Here is a 24813-nt window from a genome sequence, read left to right as displayed (position 1 = left end):
GAATCGTCCCACTGGAGGAGACCTGGGAGCAGTGGATTTTCAAGCTAGAAATAAAAAGCCAAAACTTTTCCAAATAGCAAATGAAGTCATTCTCAGAAGCCCTACTACACACAACAGTACAAGAGGGCTTTGGCTCAAGACGGGAGGAGGCAATACTCTAAGCTCCTTGCTTCATCCTGCCCAAGTAGACATGGCCGCTAAGTACAGGAACCCCAGACTCAGACGACAAAGCTGGACAGGAAGGAATCAAGGACTGACCCTTGGGTTGCTCCGCTATGAATCTAGTTTCTTCCTCCTGTTCTCAGAAGGAAGTTTCGCAGTTTCCTTTTCTGAAGTCATGAGCCAGTTGATTAAAACAACCCTTAGAGTCTGGAAGCCCTTCCCAAGAGGCTCCCCGAAATCCTACCTACAACCTTCAAAAACATACACATTGTGATACTGTCATTCAACTGCCAGCTCTGTCCCCAAGAAATGGATACCAGGACCATATATACTGGATGACTTAAAGCTCTCTTAGAGTTCAGAAGCAAGCAAAATTAAATGTATGGTGTTAGGCATCGGGCAGGTGTTTTCCCTAAGGGTGGTAGTGACTGGAGAAGGGGCTTGGTATGCTCTGCCCTGGGCAGTGGTTACATGGACCTGTCCACTGTGTGAAAATGCCTCACCAACAGACCTTTTCCAGACAGGTGTTAAGGATTAAAAAAAAAAACAAAACAAATCAAAAAAAAAAACCTTTAAACCAGCCAGCAGCTGTGTGTTTTGGAAGTACCCTGTCTCCCCTATGGCTTCAAAAGCCCATAGACCATGGATGGTCTCTGCCTTTTCTTCTCTTGGGTTGCCCATCCCAATCTTATGTGCTGAACCCCTTCGTCTGCTGTCTTAAGAGACTAGGAATCTGGACCTGTGGTCAGCATGGAAGGGAGAGAGAATGGATTGGAATCTGAGGGGCTTGAGATAAACAGGGACTATTGGAGGATGCTGGAGACAGACCCCAGGGTATCCTGCACGCCAAGTACGGAGCCTCTAGCACTGAGTCACGCACCCAGCTCTTCCCAGGGCCTCTCAATGAACAACACTGATCATTTCTATTGATCACACACCCACTTTACAGTTTACAAAATAGTCCCTCTTTCTTTATCTCAGGGGACCCTCAGGGTCTCCCAGAAAGTGGCTCTTCACTCTTTTCACCTTATACAAGGTCACCTGCTGGGACATTTCCCTGGCAGGTCTTGTGCTGCCTTTCTTACCTGGGGCCCTCCAAAATAATAAGGCTCTCCAGACTGATTAAGCTCTCTGGCAGACCACTTGCAAACCGGCAAGACAGGAAGTGCAACGTGTGTGTGTGTGCGCGCGTGCGCGTGTGTGTGTGTGCGTGTAAGCACGCATGCACGTGCCAGTCCTAGGGCCTGAACCCTGAGCTTTTTTTTTTTTTACACTTTCCCCAAGGCTAGTGCTCTGCCACTTGAACCACAGCTCTACTTCTGGCTCTTTTGGTGCTTACCTCCAGATCAGAGTCTCAGAGACTTTCCTGCTTTTTGAACCACAATCCTCAGATCTCAGCCTCCTGAGTAGCTAGGATCACAAGAGTGAACCACCAGTACCCAGCCAGAAGGTATAACTTCTAGAGACACTAGAATCTAGAGGATTCCTCCATCCCAGACACACACCATTCTGGAACTCTCAAAGGAGTAACATTGTGGTCATTCCTTCATAGAGAGGCAACAAGGCATAATGAATAGCCCTAGGCTACAGACTTCAGCAGCTGATCAAAGTGCAGACGCTGCCAGGGCTGGAATGGGGAAGCTCATCATGCCAGCCAGAGGAGCCTCTGGATCTATCCAGTGGCAGCCTGCATTCCGTGCATGCCACCTTCCACATTCTGAATACAGTGCCAGGGCCTCTGCGTCAGGGTGAGATCCGCTATAGCACCAGTGTGGCAAAGGCTGCCTTTGCATCCCAGGTCACTCCCATGGGAAACATGAAGGTCAAGAGTGCCACCCTGCTCACTTCTTTGGAAACAGGAGGATTAAGTGTCCTTGGCAAAGAATGCTTGCAAATTATCATCATTTGCTTAATCTCAAATAGGTTTAGGGAGGGCATAAAAGACATGCCTGCCAATGCTTGCCAGTGATAAAGCAACATGCTTGGTTTCCTGAGCTGAGTAATGGGATAATTACAAAGCCCTATCTACCTCTCAGGTTGGCTGAGGGCTGCTAGCTAGGCTGGTAGTGAGCACCGATGCTGGCACATGGCTGTTCCTGCTCTGCCTCTTGGGCAGTTCTGACTGTAGGTACTACTAGGAACTTCTTGAGGCATCTCAATGGCAAAGCAAAGAGGGGAGGGAAGACAACTTCTTGAGACAGACTCTGGCATGGTTCGTGGGGAACCTTTCTCCTACCCCAGAATGCAGCAAGGGTCAGGAAAAGATGTGAACACCTGGGAAGCTGACTAAGGAAAGCAGTCCTGCTGAATTCTCCCACCCACCCAGGGTAGCTGGGAAGTCACTACAGATCCTATAAAGGTAGCTCATTTGTAGGGGGAGAATTTGAGGGAAAAAAAGTTCAGAACAATAGTAGGAACACAACTTGGGCAGAAAAGAGTCCCAACCAAGTACTTACAAGGCCAGTGACAGTTCCACAGACCACAGGGCCTTAAGACAGGTCCTTTTCCCCGTGGGAGCCTTGGCTCCCAGCACCAAGACACCATCATAGTTGAAGCAAAACATTCCCAGGGTGCCCTAGGTTCCTGTGGCTCTTTGATTTGTTGTTTTCTGGGTGGCGAGGGCTTGGCAGAGATGCCCAGGTTTGGTGGCTGCAAAGGGCCTGTTCTCACTTGCTCTGCAAACCTGGCTGATAACTGTGCAGCCTTCAAAACTTGCAGACCTACTTTCTGCCTGAGTTGAGTGCTCCCCTGAATTTCCACAAGCCCTGGGAGGTTGTTTGTCTCTCTGGACCTGGAGCTTGGGGTGATGTGCAGGTTTCCATCTTGTCCCCTCTTCCCCTCCCCTGCCAAGATCCTCAAAAGAAGTAGTGATACCGGATCTACCACAAAGTCTCTGGGTAGTAGTGTTTACCCAGGGCCTGGTATAGAGTAGAGATGAGGAATGGTAGACAGGCAGACAGAGGTACCCAAAATGCATACATTCCCTAAATTATTCTAGGTGACTTGACATATATATCACACTGCTGGAGATAATTGGTTTCTTTCTGGTGTGGCAGAGGGAGCATCTGTTCCAAGCTTCTTTTCCTGCATTCTAGTGGTAGCTGGCAATCCTTGGGGTTTTTGGTGGCATCCAAAGTCAATCTACCTCTGTTGTCACCTGTCACTCTAGGCCATAATGTATCTTCTATGTCTGGCTTCTAATTTCCTTAGGGGAATTGCCACTAGTGACAATTAACCAAATACTCATTGGCTGAGAGCCTGCAACCTCTATGGAACCAACCATGAGGCTGAACCCTAGGTTCAATGACAGAGTTCACAGCCCAGGGAAACAAGGAGGTGTTCCTGAAAAGGAGGAAAGTGGATAGATCCTCATAGCACATCTGTTTGACCAGGATTTTTCTGGAGAGGGATGAAGGAGAAGACAGCTAAGTAGGCAGAAACGAAGCTCCTTCCCAGGGCAGGCTTGGCACCAGCAGCCTGAGCAAGGGCTCCTAGGTGTAGCTGGCACCAAACACTGCACCCAGGAACAAGCATCGGATGAGAAAGTGACATCAGGTAGCTGAAGGACATCTTTTTTTTTGGGGGGGGGGGTCCGGTCCTGGGGCTTGAACTCTGGGCCTGGGCGCTGTCCCTCAGCTCTTCAGCTCAAGGCTAACACTCTACCACTTGAGCCACAGTGCCACTTCCAGCTTTTTTCTTTTTGCTTATGTGGTGCTGAGGAATCAAACCCAGGGCCTCGAGCATGCAAGGCAAGCGCTCTACCACTAAGCCACCTTCCCAGCCCTGAAGGACATCTTTTAAGATATTTGTCTGGGAAGGACTAAACCAAAGATGTTGGCTAGAGGGGACTGGAAAAAGAAAAAGAAAAGAAAACTACTCCTGCAGAACTCAGTGGCCATGGAAGTCCGTGCAGACACAAAACCAGACTCAAAGGCAGAGGACAGTGCTGAAGGCTCCCAGACAAGCCCCATGTGGGGTCATCCTAGGCACTAAGGGAGGGCAGAAGGTTGATGCTCTTCTGAACAAAGGGGAAGGAGACAAGGATGGGTGGGTTGATGATCTCAGGGGACAGAGGGGAACAGAAAGCTGAGGGGTTATAGCCTAGAGCCATGAAGTGGGTGGGAGGGCACAGTAGGGGTTGGGGGGTAGAAGATAAAGAGCCCCTCAGAATCCGATCCTGAGAGTCTCTTCAAAACTGAGGAGGGTCATTGAATGGTATCCATTTTCAGTTGTCAAGTAAGAGTGAGTAGGAGAGAGAGAAAAAAATCTCTCCATAGAGGCTAGTCAGGAGCTGGAAAATAAACTAAAGAAGTGGTTGGAGAGAAGTAAGAAGGAAGTGGCACCCTGTGACCCTTGGATTCTGTGAAATAAATTCTCTCACAAACTTTTGCATGAAGGTCCCCTTCTTGGTGAGACATTCACCAATTTAAAGCTTACAGTTTAACTTTCGGCTGCTTATTTATGTGTGTTATACATTTCCTCCTTTGCCACAATGGCAAAACTCTGTGGACAGATGCTTCTGCATTTTGTACTCATGTGAAAGCACCTGGCACTCGTTAAGAATTTGTAGAAGCTTGTCTATTTCAGGGCCTGAGCTTTGAGCATTCAAAACACAGGAACTCTTTTTAGAAGGGCAGCAACCCTCCCCCAGGGCATAACCCCTGCTTTCACTGTATTTGATGTTGGTATCATTTGTGGAGGGGAAGGGAAAAAACAAATGTTTAACTAGGGATACAGGTGGACTCATTGCAACAATGAGATGTACAAGTCATTATGTCGAAAACGAACTTTACCACTTTGGTTGAGGGGGAGGAGGAGGATTGGGTGGGAGGGCAGGGGGAGGATGGGAAGGGATGGGAAGGGGAAACAAAGGAGGAGGCTACAATGCTTGATAAGAAATGTACTCATTATCTTGCTTATGTCATTGTAACCCCTCTGTACAGTATTTCCACAATGAAAAATAAAAAAGAAAGGGCAGCAACTGTGATGTTACTGCGTAAGAAGTGGGCTGAGGGGAGTTCTGGTAAACGCGGACCACGAAAAAGACATAGATCCTTGGGCCCCACCCTAGCACCACCGAACCAAGATGTCCTAGCTGGGCCCCAGAACCTCCATGTGAACCAGGTCCCCAGATGGTGTGGGCATCTACTTCAGTCTGCAAAGCTGTCCTCTAAGCTTGCTCCCAGGTTCCTATTGCAGTAGGCAGCAGATGGTGTTGCCCACTGACTGAGAAAAGAGAGTGAAGGTCAGGGGTCGGGGAGTTGGTGAGTTCTGTTCTACATGAGTGGAGTCGGAGGAAGTCATTGGAGAATGGACAGTGAATGTCCCCAGCCAGAGGCCGATTTGGGGATTCCAGTGTGTAGGCAAAGGGGGAGCTGGGGTGGTTCAGACTGAGCAGGTGTGATTTTTTTTTTTTTTTACAAAAGAGGAGGGTTGGAGGGGGGAGGGAAATCTAACAACGAAAAGGCAAGAGAATCAGGACCAGGGCAACACAAAGGTCAGAGGATGCCAGGTATTGTCAAAATACCTCAGAAATTGGAGGGCTTTGAGTTAGAGGGTGGTAAGTTACATGGAGTCCAAGTTAGACTCAGCCTGTCTCTGCCCAGTGCTCTCATCTGACTCCTATTTGGCCCCACCTGGCTCTGGGAGGGAGAAGAGAACCACAGCTGTGTGCCTGGGTGGGGTGCTGCGATCAATCTGGGTGTGAGGGTGACAGGGTAACCTGCAGGGAGCTGTGTGAGGATCTTGAGGAGTGCCATAGTCCTGTGTTGCTTAGAGGAGGGCCTGGGCAGGTGTAGGAACTGAACCCCAGTTCTGTCCCTGCTTGGCTTTAGGCCCCAGGCAGCAGCCTGTCTGTGCCTGTTTCATTCCTACTCCCCAATGCTGTGGGGTGAAAAGGGGAGACTAGTGCTTCTCCTTGTGCACTTGCATCGCAGCACACCCCTCTCCATGCACAGCCAGGTTTAAGAACCCCAGCACTTAAGGCAGTTGATTCCCTAGCACTATAGAATATAGAAGCCAGCCTGGGCCTTTGGGTAGGGGATGGGCACTCTGTGGGGGCACCTGAGTGGCAGGTGACTAGAATCTTAGGCTTTGTGTATCTGACTGCTGTCAGAAATGCAGAGAATTGAGCTTTAAAGAATCCTTCTTCTTCCTCCCTCGGCCAAAGTACATATATATGTGTGTGGTGGGGGGCTGGAGGGGTTCTGTGGGAAAGAAGTGAAAATCTGGCCTTTCCTTGTGTTTTTAGTTATTCTCGCTGAGGCAGATACCAACTCCCAGTCCTGGCCTTGTTGCCCCAGGGCCATTCTACTGGCTGCCAATGGCACAGACTTCTAGGTGCCCCAAGAGGAATAAAGCCGTACTTGGGTTTAAGTCTCTCACTCTCCATCCACTCTCTGAGGGTTCCACTAGCCCAGTTCCCTCCCAAGTTCGAGGGGGGAGCATTACCCTATTTACAGCATTTGTGCCAGACAGCCTTTCTCTGTTTAAAGCCTTTTAGGAACAGGGACCACACCACCTGTGTCACTCCTAGACTATTCTGACTGTATGATAGACATCAGTGCAGTGTGTGGCTGAGCCCTGCCCCTCGGACCACTATTAATAATAACAAAGCCTATCATTTGTTTATATATTGTCATCTTATTGAACCTTTACTACAGTCAGTGGGCACTCTCCCATTTCCCAGACAGGGCAACTGAGGCTCAAAGGTTCAGAAACATGAACAAGATCAGAGTTGTAAGCTCCCCATCTCTAGCCACATGAGTGCTATCAACATAGCAGTTCCTGGAGATAAGGCTCCATTCCCTGCCACGCTTTGGGAGTACCTTGCCCACCAGCACCACTTCCACCCACAGACACTGGGTACCTTTATGTCCTCACCACTGGGACCAAGTCTACTTCAGGCCCTGAACTGAGTCCCACCCACTCACTGTCTGCTTCCAATCCTGGAGGCAGGAACACATGCACCCAGCCACCAAATACACCTGCAGGTCCTGTCCAGCGCTGTCCCAGCCCGGCTTGGCCCCAGGTAGAGGGCTCAATGGTATGAGCTGCTGGAAGTCCCTGCCTCTGTCCTCCCTACCCTGCTTCCTAGTGGACTCATCTTTTGTTTTCTTCCTGTCCCTGTTTCTGCCATTGTGTCTCTCCTCTCCTCAGCAGCCTCTCCTGGTAGAAAGTGCTTCTTTCCTCACCTTACAATCATAGCAGTGAAGCTCACTCAGGGCAGCCCCTCAAAAAACAGGGTGACCATAGAACTTTCCCCAGGGTCAGTTAACAGGTTATTTTAGTCCTGCCTTTTCTTCTTGAAAAAGTGCCAGTCTGAAGGACAAATAAATCACAACATCATTTCAAAAAAAAATGATTTCAGTCAACTCACGCTGAATAAAGTCTTCTTTAAGCATCCTTAAAGCATCCAGCTTAGACCACCTGGAATTGAATTTAAAAGTGTGTGTGGTGTGTGTGTGTGTGTGTGTGTGTTGAGTTGTCGTTTGTGTGTGGTGTGTGTGTGTGTGTGTGTGTGTGTGTGTTGAGTTGTCGTTTTGTTGGAGCCCAGACTGGAACTTGAGATCCTCCTACCTCAGTCTCCTGAGTGCTAGGATTACAGGTATAAGCCAGAGTCTGAAAGTCCAAAAGTCCATAGACTTTTGGAAGACTCAGAGACAGTCTTGCAGGCCTCTACCTCTAGCAGGTTACTTCCCTGACTTCTGAGCTTCACCATGTTCAGGCAAAAACAAAACAACCAAACAATAACAAAACTCAGAGGCATAGCAGGAAGGAAATGACTTATCCAGGCAACTCAGCAATGAAATGAAGCCGCTGCCTGGGCCTGGCACCCAGGCTTCCAACATCTATGTGAGACAAGATGCCTCTTACTCATAACACAGGAAATCACTGAGCTGAGGGAAGAGGCTGGGGGTGGGGGTGGAGGAGGGGATCACCAGCCATCTTCTTCCTGAGCCTTCTCAATTATGCTTGCAAAAGCCCTGGCAACCTCTGCCCAGTGTTGGCCACATTGCCATTCCTGAATGGTTTGGGGTCTACTGATGATGGCACAGAAAGCCACCAGGAATAAGTGAGCATCGCCTTCAGTGACACAGGAACAGAGGGTGGAGGAGGGGTTGTGTTCAGAAAGACCACCATCACCCCTGCGGAATATAAAACAGCTCAGTAACAAAGCAAGGCCATCTGAGAGTCGCTCAAGCTCCATCTATTGCTCTGCCCTCCCCCTATGAGTGTATAGCTTCCTTAAGGGGGCTTGAGCTCTGAGCAGGTACTGTGTGTCCCCTTCCTAGTTACCTCCTTCACTGAGCGTTGGCCTTTTGTTCCTCTGAAGATGGCGGCGGACCGCTCTGTGGTGTCTTTCCGTTCCTGTGCTTAGCACTCAGGGCTGAGAAGTGGTTTGGGGTTTTACTTCTCTGTATGGTTTTTAAAGCACCCACAATGGAAAACTTACAGGCTGCTTTGTCTGTGAGACCCAGGCAGGTACCTTGGCTGCCTGAGCTGACGTCAGCAAGCTAGGCACGAAAGGGAACCCAAGGGGTAATTTTTAGTATTGTTCAACCAGATAGTCCCAGCTCTCGTTCATGGTGGGATTCCATTTCCTGGCCCTTTGTGGTTGCTTGGGGAAGGCCATGTGACTATTCTTTTTTTTTTTTTTTTTTTTTTTGAGAACATACTGTACAGAGGGGTTACAATTACATGGGCAGGATAATGCAAACATTTCTTACCAAGCATTGCAGCCTCCTCCTTTGTTTACCCTTCACCTCCCTTCCCAGCCTCCCCCCTCCCCCCCACCCAATCATACCCCCCTCCCCCCCCACAACGACATTGTAAACTATTCTGACTGAGAAGATGGGAGGGGGTCTAAGCACTAAGTTGCCTGTACAAGACTGTCTATGGCTCTCAATCTTTGTTCCACAGAGCATGATGACTACGGCATCATCCTAGCTCCTTGAGCAGGGAGTGCAGCCCCCAGATGATCCAATGTGGTGGAATTCACTGGAATAATAAACCTAATCCTGGGCGGGAAGCGTGGCTTAGTGGTAGACTGCTTGCCTAGCATGCATGAAGCCCTGGGTTCGATTCCTCAGTACCACATGAACAGAAAGGGCCAGAGATGGTGCTATGGTTCAAATGGTAGAGTGCCAGCATTGAGCAAAAAAAGCTCAAGGACGCTGCCCAGGTCTTGAGTTCAAACCCCAGGACTGGCAAAACAAAACAAAAACAAAAACAAAAAACCTAATCCTTTGTCTTGGGCTCAAAGATCTCAGGGCTGTTTGTTACAAAAGCCTAACATAATTCATCCTGACTGCTAAACTGTCCACCTCAGAGAGCAGAGGAGTGTTTACATATTAATTGCTTTCTTTCTAATGAAACTTATCCCCTCCTATTTGATGAGAATTCTCTATCACTAAGAAAAATGGAGTCCAGGACATTTTTCTTTTTCTTTTTCTTTTTTTTTTTTGGGGGGGGGGTCCAGTCGTTGGGCCTGAACTCTGGGCCTGGGCGCTGTCCCTCAGCTCTTCAGCTCAAGGCTAGCGCTCTACCACTTGAGCCACAGCGCCACTTCTGGCTTTTTTCTTTTTGCTTATGTGGTGCTGAGGAATCGAACCCAGGGCCTTGAGTATGCAAGGCAAGCGCTCTACCACTAAGCTACCTTCCCAGCCCTCCAGGACATTTTTCTAATGTAAAGTATACAGGATGAGAACACTGGGCTAAATAGGAAAGGAGTTCTAATAGTTCAATGTGTTTTCTCTGGCCTCCCTTCCCTAGGAAGTAGGAAGATTAGTCATTTGGCCCCACAGGTGGGGGTATGTTAATTTTGTGTCACTGTTGCAAAATACCTGAGATAACCAACTTGAAGAAAAGAGAAGCTGTGCACTGGTAGCTTACTCCTGTAAGCCTAGCTACTGAACAGGCTGACATCTGAGGATCAATGGTTCAAAGGCAGCCTGGGCTGGAAAGTTCATGACATACTTGTCTCCAATTAACCATCAAAAAGATGGAAGTGAAGCTGTGTCTCAAGTAGTAAAGCACTAGCTTTGAGCAAAAAACTTCAGGGACAGCTCCCAGGCCCTGAGTTCAAGCCCCAGGACCAGGTATGGAGCCCACACACACCATTCCTACAAAGCAGATTCCATTATCCTGTCCTACAAGTCTAAGGAACTTCACAGATGTTATTGTTGACCCTTCTGATAACTCAAAGAATTTGGATTTTAATACAGGTCTCTTTATGTTGCCCAGACTGACCTTGAGGCAGAGAGAAAAAGAGAGAGAGAGAGAGGAGAGAGATGATATTCTATGCCCATGTTCACATGGCTAAAGGTCAAAGCCAGAATGAATTCAAGTCTGGCTAGCATGGCATCTTAATTCTCACACTGTTCTCTTCTAACCAGATGCAACTCCACACTTCCTGAGCTTCTGCTGGCCCTCCTCCCTAGAGCTTCCCTTCTGAATTTTTTTACTCTCCCATTAAGTACTATCATTTTTACATGTCTCACATTCCAAATTATGGGCTAAAGATATGGCTCAGCAGTAGAGTACCTGCCTAACAAACATGAGATCTTGAGTTCAAATCCTGGTGCCACCAAAAAGCAAAAAAAAGAAAACCAACCAGATTTAACTCCTTCTGAGCAAAGATCTGAATCTCATATGATCATCACAATAATAGCAGCAATCCATTGTAATAGCAACAGCTACAGCACATGCAACTCTTTTTTTTTTTTTTTTTTTTTTTTTGCTGGTCATGGGGCCTAAACTCTGGTCCTGGGCACTGTCCCTCAGCTCTTCAGCTCAAGGCTAGCACTCTACCACTTGAGCCACAGCGCCACTTCTGGATTTTTCTGCTTATGTGGTGCTGAGGAATCGAACCCAGGGCCTCATGCATGCAAGGCAAGCACTCTACTACTGAGCCACCTTCCCAGCCCCACATGCAACTCTTTATTAAGGGTGCACAGCATGCCAGGGTTCCATGTATACAAGGCCCATCGCTGTCTGTATTGACTGAGGCCACCTGTCATGCCTCCTCCCACTCCCAGGCAGTTCTTAGGGCTCCTTCCCCAGAGTGTGTCAACAGTCACCTCAAACTCCTGATCGTCCTGCCTCAGCCTCCCAAGTGCTGGGATTGCAAGTATGCACCTCCAGCTAGCCTGCATTTAACTCTCTAAGTGATTCTAAGGTGCATGTAGTAGGTGTTATGTGTTCAAAATCATGAGTGAATGAATGAATTCAACCTCAGATAAGTCTCTCTCAAGTTATGCACCCTTTCTTCAAAATGAAAGCCTGGTGTTTTTTTAAACTGTGTTTCCAAGACTTCCCCCCAATCTTCCTGACAACTCTCAGAGACCTTGGAGAGAGGAAGTAGGAGGCCCAGGAATCAGGACTCTAATACCATCCATCCTTCACACCATTGTCTTGTTTATCTTGTCTGCTATCATATATCATGTTTCCTTGTGCTATTTTGTTGGCAGTAAGGGTTTCTTGGCTTTAAAAAATAGTTTCAAAATGCTGAATTGGGTGAGTCCCAAGAATTGTCAAGGAGAAATTAAAAGAACTCCTTGAAGTCAATGACTTTCATTTGTTAGGTTTACTTGAACGAGTATGTACAGAGTATGAAGCTATTATCAGAAGCTAATTGTTTATTTCATTGCCATAAGTTAATATATTTTGCTCTGACCCCAAAGTCAACACATAGATTAAAAATATAGCTTAGCAATATAGAATATTGTGTAATCCTTAATACACAGTCGTGTGTGTGTGTGTGTGTGTGTATGTGTGTGTGTGTTTGTGTGTGTGTGTGTGTGTGTGTCTATGCCAATACCAGGGCTTAAACTCAGGGGCTCACACTCTCACTCAACTATCTTGCTTATGGCTAGTGGTCCACTACTCGACCCATGCCTTTAGTCTGGCATTTTGCTAGCTAATTGGAGATGAAATCTCACAGCCCTTCCTGCCCTGTCTGGCTTTGAATCCTGATCCTCAGTCAGATCTCAGTTGCATGAGCCACTGGCACCTAATAATACACAATATTTTTTAAAATAATCTTGTGAAAGAATAAGCAAGGAAGTTATTAAGCAAGATATTAAATTGCACGTAGAACTGATACATAAAAAATACTGGTCAAGTATGATGGTTCCTCAAAAATTTAAACATAAAGTGGGAGGCCCTGAGTTGAATCCTCAGTAATAAATACATAAACATAGACTTGCCATGTGATTCAGCAATTCAGCATTACTTATAAACCCAAAAGAATAGAAGGATAGGATTCAGAGGTATTTGTACACCCATGTTCATAGCAGCAGAAAGGTAAAACCAACTCAAAAATATGCTTGGGACAGACAAATGCATAAACACAATGTGGCATACACATGCAGGGAAATATTCTTAGGAAATTCTGATGCATGCTACAACATGGATAAACCTGAAAGTCATTATATTAAGAGAAATAAGCCAGACATAAGGGCACATTTTGTATGATTCCACTTATATGGGGTGCCTGGAGTCGTCAACGTTATACAGTCAGAAAGCAGAAAAGTGTCTTGTGCCAGGAATAGGGGAGAGAGAAGAACAGGAAGTTACTGCTATATTGACACAGAGTTTCTTTTTGGAATGAGAAGAAAATTCTGGAGATGAATAGTGGTGATGATTGAAACATGATAAGTATACTTAAATACTACTAAATTGTAAACTTCAGGTGGTAAATTCTGAGTTACACAGCTGAGTGCCTATAATCCTAGCTATGCAGGAGGCTGAGATCTGAGGATCCTGATTCAAAGCTAGCCTGGGCACACAACTCTAATACTCTTTTTTTCTTTTTTTGGTCAGTCATGGGTCTTGAACTCTGGGCCTGGTTGCTGTCCCTGAGCTCTTCAGATCAAGGCAAGCGCTCTACCACTTGAGCCACAGTGCCACTTCCAGTTTTCTGGTGGTTAATTAGAGAAAAGAGTCTCATGGACATTCCTGCCCTGTCTTGCTTTAAGCATGATCCTCAGATCTCAGCCTTCAGAGTAGCTAGGATTACAGGCATGAGCCTGTCTTGTTTGTTCGTTTGTCCATCTTAGGGAGGGTAAGAGAGGGCACAAAAACTGAGGGACAAAGGATGAATAAATGCAGCAGTGGGACACTCACTATACACTATGTGGAAAACGAACTAGACAACTCATGGATGGGATGGGAGAGAAAAACTGGGAGAGAGCAAGGGAAGGGGTGACACTGTCCAAAAAGAAATGTACTCCTCACCTGATTTATATAACTATAACATCACCTTTATGGAAACAATTAAAAATTATTTTTAAAAAGCTAAAAGTTAGGGTTGGGAACGTGGCTTAGTGGTAGGGTGCTTGCCTAGCATGCCTGAAGTCCTGGGTTCGATTCCTCAGAACCACATAAGCAGAAAAAGCCTCAAGTGGGGCTGGGAAGGTGGCTCAGTGGTAGAGCGCTTGCCTTGCATGCATGAGGCCCTGGGTTCGATTCCCCAGCACCACATAAGCAAAAAGAAAAAAGCTGGAAGTGGCGCTGTGGCTCAAGTGGTAGAGCGCTAGCCTTGAGCTGAAGAGCTGAGGGACAGCGCCCAGGCCCAGAGTTCAGGCCCCTCAACTGGATCAAAAGAAAAAAGAAAAAGAAAAAGCCTCAAGTGGTGCTGTGGCTCACATAGTAGAATACTACACTTGAGCAGAAGCTCAGGGACAGTGCCCAGGCCCTGAGTTCAAGCCCTAAAACTAGGAGGAAAAAAAAAAGCTAGAAGTAGAGGAGCATCTGAAGTGGTAGAGCATCAGCCTTGAGCAAAAAAACTAAGGAGAGGGATGAGGTACTTAGTTCAGACGCTAGTAATAACGTAATTTTTTCATTGTGTTATGTATTTTTTTTGCCATACTTTAAAAATATTTGCCCAAATTGGAGTCACATAATACTTATTAGTGAACACTGTACAAGGAGATGATAGAAAAATGCTCAGTTCATCCTGTCTCCCTCTCTCCAATAAGAGTATCTTTTGTAATGAGGCAGAATTGTCTTTAATTAAATAAATCTGCTCATTCTCTGACACGCTCCAAATCCATTGTTGATCTTACATATAAATGCAGCTAATATTTCTGTTCTTAAGAGAAAAAGCCAAATTCAAGGATGCTCACTAAAATATGCTCTAAGCTGCTCAGTCAAAACAAGTGACAGGCAGAGTGATCTTCTTTTTGAAAGACTTGTCAGCTGGGCGCTGGTAGCTCACTCCTGTAATCCTAGCTACTCAGGAAGCTGAGATCTGAGGATCGCAGTTCAAAGCCAGCCCGGGCAGGAAAGACTGTGAGACTCCTATCTCCAATAAACTACCAGAAAACCGGAAGTGGCGCTGTAGCTCAAGTAGTAGAGCGCTCGTCTTGAGCCCAGGCCCAGAGTTCAAGCCCCACGACCGACAAAAAAAAAAAAAAAGACTTGTCATTCTCATCTCTATTTAAATAAACTTTGAATAAAAACAGAACCAAAGAAATCTTCTCATGAGCCATCCCAGAAGCTGTCTGGCCTGGAAAGATTCAACCACAAACCAAAGAGAAAAAGAGAAGTTACAGATGAGTGGGCAATGGCCAGTGTGATGTTTGTTCTTTTCTTTCTCTCTTTCTTCCCTCCGCCCCGCCCCCCAGGACATTAACTCACTGCAGCTGAAAAAGTGACTTTGTCAGTGAATTGCTGACCCTTCTGCTTCCGTGTGGAATTCAGACGCCAGAAGAGTCTCACCATTTGTATTCATTGTAAAGTTTCCTCCAACACCTTCAACTCAAGGTAAATGTTGAATCAACATTTAAAGAATATTGATTTAAAGGACAGCCAGAGGGTCTGTCTGCCAGGGTGCCCTCCGTTCCACCGTGCTGGCCGCTGGCTGCCTGCTCTGTTCTCAGCTGGCTCAAGGACAGACAGCAGAATTCTCTGGGAAGGTTTGGGGGAGCTGAAACAAATCTCCTAAATCTCCCACTCCATATATCACAGTGTCCTTAGACTCTGTCCTTCAGGGTTCTGATGTCTCTAACCAGTGGGAAAAGGGCCAGTTTGTAGGATTACTGGGACAGGGGTACCTGTGGTCATGTAAGTAAAATACCATATTCTTCTGAAATATATGCCTTCATAGGGTGATTAGAGAGAGAGGAAGTTGCCCAAATGTAGTCCATACTGGGTGTTTCTAAAGACACTAAAACAAAGGGAGTGGGGATAAGATCTCCCCCATACCTGGCTCAAGGATTGGAGCCCTATGATTCCCTACCCTATCCTATGTCCAGCTCCACCATTAGCCATATAGCCCCCTCCATAGAGGCCGTGTTGAAATTAGGAGGACAGGACATGGGTTCCAATTCCCAGATAAACATATTTATCAAAGTTCAAGAACATTATGAGCAGTCTTGTTCAAGGTCATAGTTAAGAGATAGCCAGTTTGAAGGTTTTCTGGAGTTCCTTTGGTGTAAGGGAAAAGGGTTGTATAGTTTTAGTTAGTCAATTATCTCCTGCCTCTTTCCTTTAAAAAAAAAAAAAAAAAAAGTCAGGCACCTATATTCCTAGCTACTCAGGATGCTGAGATCTGAGGATCATAGTTCAAACCAGCCCAAGCCAGAAAGTCCATGAGACTCTGATCTCCAATTAACCACCCAAAGCTGGAAGTAGAGTGGCTCAAGTCACACACACACACACACACACACACACACACACACACACACACACACACACACACACACACACACACACACACACACACACACACACACACACACACACACACACACACACACACACACACGGAGGAAAAAAAGAGTTTAAAGGGGAGAGGCATGAGTCTTTGGGCATTTTGGTTATATAGTCTTCAGTGTTCTCACCAGTAAAGTGGGTGGATGGCTTCACCCTTCTTTGGACATGAATGATCATCTTACTGACTTAGATTATTTGATTGACATACACCCCCACAGCACCCACACTAGGCACCCCCACAGCACCCACACTAGGCATAAACTCCTCAGTCAGCAGTCAGCAGAGAGGGGCCATGCTGTATGTTCTATGTTGTATGTTGATTGTGTTGTTATCAGGGCTCTGCCCACAGTCAGTGCTGTGATCATAAGGAAACCCAACCTGCTCTGCATCCATGGCTGCTTCCTGCCTCAGTTTCCCTCCTGTGCAACATGGAGAGATAAACTAGGGAATGTTTAACTTTCTGCCATTTCCTACATTCTATGACTTTATAATCGTGAGTTAAAAAAAAAAAGTGAGTAAAGCTGGAAGCTGGTGGCTCACACCTGTAATCCTAGCTACTCAGGAGGTTTAGATCTGCGGATCAAGGTTCAAAGTCAGCCCTAGCAAGAAAAGCCATGAAACTCTTATCTCCAATAAGCTACCAGAAAACCAGAAGTGGCGCTGGGGCTCAAGTGGTAGAGCACTAGCCTAGAGCTGAAGAGCTGAGGAACAGTGCCTGGGCCCAGAGTTCAAGCTCCACAATTGACCCCCCCCAAAAAAGTGAAAGAAATAGCATTTATGATTCCAGTAAGTTCTGTAACTAAGGCTATGAAAACGTTCTCTGGGCTTGTTTCCCCAACCACAAAAGGAAAGTTGAGGTGCAATATTCTAGGCTCTTTCTATGGCCAATCAGTGTGGTTCTGGTAAGGAAGGTTCCCCCTCTCCTCCCCCCTCACCCAAAGCTCCCTTTGGGTCCCAGCACACAAACAGGAAATGTGACCTGGGCAGCCAGCGGATGAGCAGAGCTTGCCGCTCTATGCCTGGCATGGACAGCCTCCAAGGGAACAATGAGTTTCTTACTTCATTTTTCTAGCTAGAGCTTGGTCATCAGCCCCCGGGGCCTTTGTTCACCTCTGCTGGGTCTCCTGGGTCACCACACCCCCTCTGGTGATAGGTGGCCCACAGCATAGAATGGGCCATTGGACAGACTCAGGTTTTGCAGTGATTGAAGGAGATGGCAAGGCGCTTTAGGGAGGGGGAGGGGCGGTCAGGACTCCTGGCTCTAGCCTGGCTCAGTATGAGCTTGGGAAGCTTCTGCCTCTCTCTGGGCTGGCTTTTCCCCTTCTCCTTGATGGCTTAGAGATTTTCTTTCTGCAGGGTACTGTGGTGAGGGGATCACTTCATTGCCAGTATCCCAGCCCCCATTTTTCTCCTTACCTGGCCCCCTGGGACCATTTCTTAACCTCCTGAGAATTCAGTTTTCCCATTTGTAAAATGTATTCATCCTTACGCCTGGTTTTCTGGTTAGTGAGACAAGGCCCTTCAAAATGCCCAGCATAAGCCTGGTGACACACACCCGTAATCCTAACTACTCAGAAGGCTGAGATCTAAGGATTGAAGTTCAAAGGCAGCCCAGGCCAAAAAGTCCCCATGAGACCCTTAGCTCCAATTAACCACTCGAAAACCAGAAGTGGTACTGTGGCTCAAAGTGGTAGGGCACTAGCCTTGAGCGAAAGAGCTTAGGACCTGTGTTCAAGCCCCACAATCAACACCACCACCAAAAAAGTACCTGACATAGTATCTTTCTTGTCTTTTCTTTCATGTTTGTGTATGATGCGCGCACGTGCGTGTGTACTTGGACTCAGGGGACTTTTGCTCAGCTTTTTCCATTGGTTGCTATGGCTCTACCATTTGAGCCACATCTCCAATCTGGCCTTTTTACTGGTTATGTGGAATTACAGTCCCAAGAAGTTTTCTTCCTAGGCTAGCTTCGAACTTCTATCCTCAGGACCTTAGCATCCTGAGTGGCTAGGATTACAAGTGTGAGCCACAGCAAACCAGCCCAGCATAGTATCTTCAAGTGAGCAAAAAAGTATCCAGTAAGCATGAGCTATTATTGCTTTATGATTTGCTTAATCTGGCCTTCAAATACTTCCCTTTTCCTGTTTGCCCATCTGTGTAGGGGGCACAACAGAACCCAGACAGCCCTGTTGGCCCAGCGGAACATATCCCAACCCCAGCCCTCTGAGAAAACAAATCTGAACACCAGGCTGAGCCAAGCAGAGCAGGAAAAGGAAACTGGAGGGGGGAAGGCAGGAAATCCCCTGATGCTGCCCAAAGCACATGGATTAGGGGATTGGCTGCTGCCCCAGTTTCTGGGCACCAAAGAAAGCCACCAGCTGCTCCCCAATTCATCAGTGGAGGAGTGTCTGGCCCATTTTGTGTGGGGGCCTGCAGAGATGAGCAATCAGAGGCTGCAGAAGTTGATGGCTCTTGGTTTGTCTCTGATCCTACTTCTGCTCCAAGCTTCCAGAAAAAGGGACAGTGCACAGATATTTCCACGAACCCTGCTGGCTTCCGCATTCTCACTTGCAAAGTTGCTGACTCTCCACTTAGAATAGTTGGATTCAAGATTTTTCAACCTTTTTGTTTACGTATGCCAGTAGTGGGGCTTGAACTCAGGGCCTGGGCATTGTCCCTTAGCTTTTTCACTCAAGGCCAGCACTCTACCACTTAAGCCACACCTATCTGCTGGTTAATTGGAGATAAGAGTCTCAAGGGTTTATGTGCTTGAGCTGGTGAACCACTATCCTCAGATCTCAGCCTCCTGAATAGCTAAGATTACAGGCATAAGCTAGATTTTTCAACCTAATAATGGTAAAGAAATCATTTGATGCATGCCATAAAAACTGTTCTTTAAAGCTCCAATTTTGATCATTTTTCTGGGCTAACCATACCCGGTATGGATCTGTCATGTGCATGTGATGCTGGGCAGCAATAGCCCTGCAGTCCTGAGAGGACACAGTGGGCTACGCTGCTACCCCAGGATGCTCCATGGCTTAGGAGCATCCGATGCATTTTCCATGTGTGATGTTTTCAACTTACAATTGGCCGACCTGGGTGCAGCCCCATCAGAAGTGGGGAACCATCCATGTCTGCTTTGTCAGCAGCTGGGAGAATGAAAGCTAAAGGCTATCAGTGATATCTCTCAGGGCAGTACTTCGGGGGGGGGGGGGGCGGAGAGGGCCTACAGACAGATGATTGTTGGTTCCTCCATGAGGAAGCACAGAAATGGAGTCATGCAATTTTGCTGCATTTGACCAAAATACCAATGCCTGGAGTATTAAAAATAAAGGAAGAAATGTGTTATGTAAACCAGGCCAGGTGCCGGTGGCTCACATGTGTAATCCTAGCTGCTTAGGAGGCTAAGATCTGAGGATATCAGTTCAAAGCCAGTCCAGGCAGACAAATCAGAGTGATTCTTATCTATAATTTGCAAAAAAGCTGGTGTGTCTAAAATGGTAGAGTGCCCAGCCTTGAGTGAGCAAGCTAAGGAAGAATGTGAGGTTCTAAGTTCTATCTGCAATAGCAGCGTGCGTACGCGCATGCACACACACACCATACACCACACACACACACACACACACACACACACACACACACACACACACACACAGCACACACAACACACATAACGGATTTAAAGTGGGATACAAGGGAGAAGTGGAACCATGTTCTGCCTCCTGGGGCTATGTTCAAGTTGGAATTGTGAGTCTACTTTGCTAGAGCCCTGTGCCTTAGCCAAACGTTCTCCTAGAACCTCATCTACCTTACCCACAGGCCAAGGAAATGGGCCACAAACCATCTGGGGGTGCTGAAAAATGGAGTCTTTGCAAGTTTTAGAGGGCCAGCCCCCAAGTCTAAGCACAACCCTGAAGAGAGGGCCAGGACCAACCACAGAGACCAGAGGGAAGTCATTTAGACCTCAGTATGAAATAGCCGCCTAGAGAGGAAAAGAAGAAAACTCACAGCTTAAGAGCCAGTGTCCCAGCTCCCTGCCTCCAAGCTGCTGTGGATCTCTGTAACCCAGGCAATATGGAAATGATGTCTTCATCAGGTAGAGACTTTTTATAGCTGAAAGGGCTCTCTGTTTAAATCCTTGTCATTTACACATAAAGAATCAAGGCTCAAGGAAAGATGTAGCTGGTAGCAGAGTTGGGCTGAGAACCTTTGAAGGTTCCTTGCCCTATCTCCATTCATCCATTCAATCGATCAACCTATGCTTGTTGAGGACCTACTATGTGCAGGCCAGTACTGGAGTGAGCACTGGAGATAGCCATAAGTGAATGAATAAATTTAAGGTTGTAAAGCAATAGATCTGATGGACTTGTGGAAAATGACTCGGGATGGAGAGAGCAGAGGACTCTGCCCACCTGTCTTTGCAAGCTCATACTGTGCTGGCATTGGTTGATGTTTACTTGCATGGGCCAATTATATATTTTTAATTTTTTTCCTCAATTGACACATATGATTGTAAATGCTCATAAAGTACAGTGTGATGTTTTGACAACATCAAACTTTATACAGTGGCAATCACATCATAACCATGTGTACAATGTGCAATGATCCAATTGTAAAATGCTCAGGAATTTGGCAAACCCAGTTTGTTAAACCCAGTTGTTAAAAATCCAATGTGATAATTTTTACGATTCAATGAGCTATACTTGGAAACAAAGCTAGTAAAAGCTCATTATTTCCTAACCAGCATGTTATATCCTCCTGAGGTTACTGTTAATCTGTTGTATCTAGGCAGTGTAGAAAATATCATATGAGGGTACTAGCCTGCCCAGCTTTTCCCAACTCCTCAGGAACTGGGTCCCCATGGAAATATTTACACCATAGAAATTGGCTTTTGATGAAGAGCTAGCCACCAAAACCTCTGTTAACACAAAGAAATAGGAGAGGAGGGAGGTGGCTGAACTCTCCTGGGGGCCCGAACAGTCACGTGGTCGTAGGCTTTTCCTCCTCTGCTGTTAAGTTTCTGCCCCAGGACTGCAAAACCAGAATGCCTAAGTAGATCTGTATGTCTGTCTGCCAAGGAAGTGCTCTCTTCAACAGAATATAGCAAAGATGAGGACTCCCTTGATTATCTGTGTACTTTTGGCAAATTAAATCCTATTTTGAAGTATCTTGGGGAAGTAAAAATGAAAAAAGAACCTTGCTGAGAATCTCTTTGCACATAGCACATATGGCTGCTCTTTGGATTCCTCTAGGTTGTGTGATCTTGGGTTTCCTTCCTCTGAGGGTATAACTAGGGAGTGATAACATAACTAATCTACTAGCAGTAACAATGGCAGCAACCACCACTTGCCAGCACCGCGTGCCAAGTACTTGACAGTCATCTCTCAGTCCACAGGAGCATGCTAAGGCCCAGTGTTTTGGTGACTTGCTCCAGGGCAGTCTTACTTCTGAAAGTTCGCCAGAAGATGTATTCCCACTCTGTGACCTTCTTTAGACCTACAGAACTCAGTAGTGCTATAAGGTCCCCATGTCAGGCAACATTTATGGACTTGGTGGCTGCCCAATTGGTGTCCTGAGATCTCCATCCCCCACCAGAACAAAGCAAGACAAGTGCTCCCCTGTTTATCTGTGCACACCTGGAATGCAGAGAGAGACCCAGGCATCGGCCACTTAGTGGCTCTGCAGGCTAAGGAAGCTATGGGAAGGCAGACACTGGTCAAGGGTTACTCACAGCAGCCCTCGTGGCAGCAAAGTGTCAGAATTAGTTCCTGTGTAAGACCATCATAGTATTCTGCTTAGTTTACACTGGTTCTAGCTGTCTAGCTCTTCCAGCCTATCCAGAGACACTGTGAGCAAGGATCAAATCTCCTCTGAAGGCATGCCCTTTTTGCCTCTGGGAGCTAGAGTCTCCCCCAATTGCTTATAACTGATTCATCATCTCCTGAGCTTCACAGTGGTGTATTCACTGTGTGGACCCTGAGCACCTCCATGGCAGATTTCCATACAGGTCACAGAGAAGATTCTTAAGCATTCCATTCAATTGGCCCTAAGAAATAGTCATTCTTGTCAGAGCATGATGGTGCCTGTAATCCCAGCACTGGGAAAACAGAGGCAAGAGGATCAAAACCAGATCTGCATTACAAGCCAACTAGATAGATCCTTTTTCTTGCCTTTGCGTAATAGCAAAGGGCCCCTCAAAAGGAACCCAACCCCTCATTTTGGAAGCTTGGCTTTTCCCACAGGCAAGTTCCTCCTAGGGACAGCTAGCCTAATCACTGGAGGACTTGTGGTCTCCAGGAGGCGAGAGGAAGACAAGCAGCTGCTCCTCTGGGCTTACTCCAGCGTCGCCCCACTGGGCGGCTGCCCTTTGCCCCAAGTTTGTTCCTTCCTTTGTGTTCCTCTGTGCCACCATAGTGGGTGGGTGGTTCTCATGACTTCTTCCTCAGCCTGGGAATGTTCTTTGTCCTCAGGGTAAAGGTCAAGACTGCAGCCTTCCCTGCCCCCACCCCAGTCCCAGTACACACACCAACCCCCAAACTTTTTGGTGGTTCTCACCAACAATTAGCCATTTTCTTGCTGTCTACCAAGCTAGATTCTCCCCGCTCCCCCCCCCCACACACACACACTGTTCTTGGCTAGATATGTAGTCCAGTGCTTAGGAGGGTCTCTATTGATTCTGGATGAATGAATGAATCCATTTAGGAATGGCACCATGAATGTTCTTAATTCACATGACTGCCTTAATTCACAGCTCAATTTTCCAGAGAAGGTACATCTTCTAGAACCTCAATTCCTGGTGCCCAAATTATCAGCAGGGAGCTGGAAATAACAGCTGCTTCTTCTATGTTTTTGGTTTGAAAAACCATTACCTGTGTGCATTTGGACATCTGCATGTCTTTCTGCTTAACTGTTAGGTGTTGCTCAAAGTTGGTTCCGTTTGTGTGCTGTACCATTTGACTGACAGGGAAATTGAGTCTCCCACAACACCTCAGCTGGCAGCCCCAGAACTAGGTGCTAGCTACATGGTTACTTCAGTTCTACCCCAGATTTCTTTCTAGTGTCCCACCCACAAGGACAGCCTAGTTCAGGACCTTTAAAGCAAGGCTGCTAAGGGGGAGTGCACTCAGTCTTAAATGGAATGAAAACTCATTAAGAACTAAAGAGCAGCCCTCCCCTCTCCCCAGCCTCTTTTGGTGACAGCTTTACTCTCTTCTCAGGTTGATCTCCATCTGTATGGCATCAAGCAAGAAAGCTTTCTCTGACCTCCGACCCCAATGAAAGTCACTGTAGCTACCTTCCCTTCTTGAAGCCACCAGGAGATCCAAGCCACCCTGCTGAGAGTCCAGATATGACCTTATTCCCAGTAGGCACTGGCCTATAGCCAGCCCATAGCACTCTCAGTCTCAGTTTCCCCATGTGTAAAATAAGGAAATAAGTCCTTCTTTACAGATCTCATGGGGCTTTTGATTCTCAGATGAGGTCAGTATCTGATCTCACTTCTCAAACTGCCAACTATTGTAGAAAATTGTAGTTCTAACAGTTCTGTATTTGTCTGCTTTCCCCAAGACCTCTCTATCAATCCACAGTCAGCAGACCCCTCCCAGGGGCCCTTCTCTCTGTCCCTTACCACACTTCCCAGAAGCCTTTTCTTTCTTCTGGCTTACTTCACTTAATATAAATTTTTCCAAGTCTTTCCATTTCCTAACAAATGGAATGGTGTCATTCTTTCTGATGGAGGCATAGAATTCTATTGTATATATGTCACATTTTCTTGACCCATTCATCTACTGAGGGGCATCTGGGTTGGTTCCATATCTTAGCTATGGTGAATAATGAACATAGTTGTGCTGGTAGCTTTAGAATGGCCTTGTTTCTCAGCTAGGTTTTGCTCTAAGTGTTCTTCTCCAAGGCTTTGCTCCATGCATTTTCCTGCCATCCACATCTTCTAATCACACATGGCTTTGGAAAGGAACCATGAGAAATGCATGCCTGCCACCCAAGTCCCCTGCGACTGTTGCATGGTGATTCCCCAGGTCATTGAAATACAAGCATGAGGCACTGGGTTTCCACCCCTGCCTCCCTTGCCTCTACTTTATAAGGTTGTCTTTGGCAATAAAAGGTAGCATAAAGGTCTCTAGAACACAGGTCTAGGAAACTCCCCAGCCATCTGCTCTGTATGTCACTGAGCTTTGTGGTACCACACTGATTTGGGGACAGCTTTTAGCCAGAGACTGAAAAAAAAAATCTATTTTTGTTTCCTCTTTTTAGAACTGTAAGGCCTTTCAGATGTAATTCTGGATTGGATATGTTCATGGATGATCACTTTACCTACACAATCCATGGACTAAATCACATTACTCTGGACTTTCCAAATGACCCCAACCAACTTCCCTCACAGGAGCAAAACCAGTGCTCCCAGCAGCCAATCTTGGGCACAGGCAGCGCAGTGAGGTGCCTGCCTTAGGTCTGACAGTCATCAAGGACTCATCAATGGCCCTCTGAGGCCAAAGTGGCCATCAGAGTATGTCAGGTAAAGAGCCTCTGAGGTCACGTGAACAGTTATCCTCGGGATCTAGCAGCACACAGCCGAGGAAGGAAGATAAATGTGGCAGAAATGTAGCTGGGCTGTGAGCTACAAGAGGCTTATTGTGCTGGTGGCACCGCAGGGAATGGCTAACTGGTGCAGTACAAGATGAAGAGTCTGCCTTCACTGAGACAGTGACCCCTAAACTGGGTCTTAAAGGATCACTAAGAGTCTGCAGGTGAATTTGAATATCCCAAGCAGAAGGAGCAGCATGGGACAAAGAGTTCCAGAAACTGGAAGCAGAAGTTTGAAGGGGCAGAGTAAAGAGGGCAGGGGGAAACTTCAGGGTACCTGGACACAAGCTGATACCTGAGATTGGTGGCAGCCTTGATAAAATCAAAACACCC

General features: G+C 46.8%; 1 protein-coding gene across 3 annotated transcripts in view; it reads right to left on the bottom strand.

Moving 5' to 3' along the window:
* LOC138803178 (N-acetyllactosaminide alpha-1,3-galactosyltransferase) overlaps positions 1–24813 on the bottom strand; it is a 73860-nt gene that overhangs the window by 30140 nt on the left and 18907 nt on the right. The gene's annotated exons all lie outside the window — the stretch shown is intronic.

This window comes from Dipodomys merriami, unplaced genomic scaffold, assembly GCF_024711535.1.
Source record: "Dipodomys merriami isolate MVZ:Mamm:240054 unplaced genomic scaffold, mDipMer1.0.p SCAF_336, whole genome shotgun sequence".
Taxonomy (NCBI): domain Eukaryota; kingdom Metazoa; phylum Chordata; class Mammalia; order Rodentia; family Heteromyidae; genus Dipodomys; species Dipodomys merriami.
Note: the sequence above shows the minus strand (reverse complement) of the source record. Positions and strands in the feature narration are given on the sequence as shown.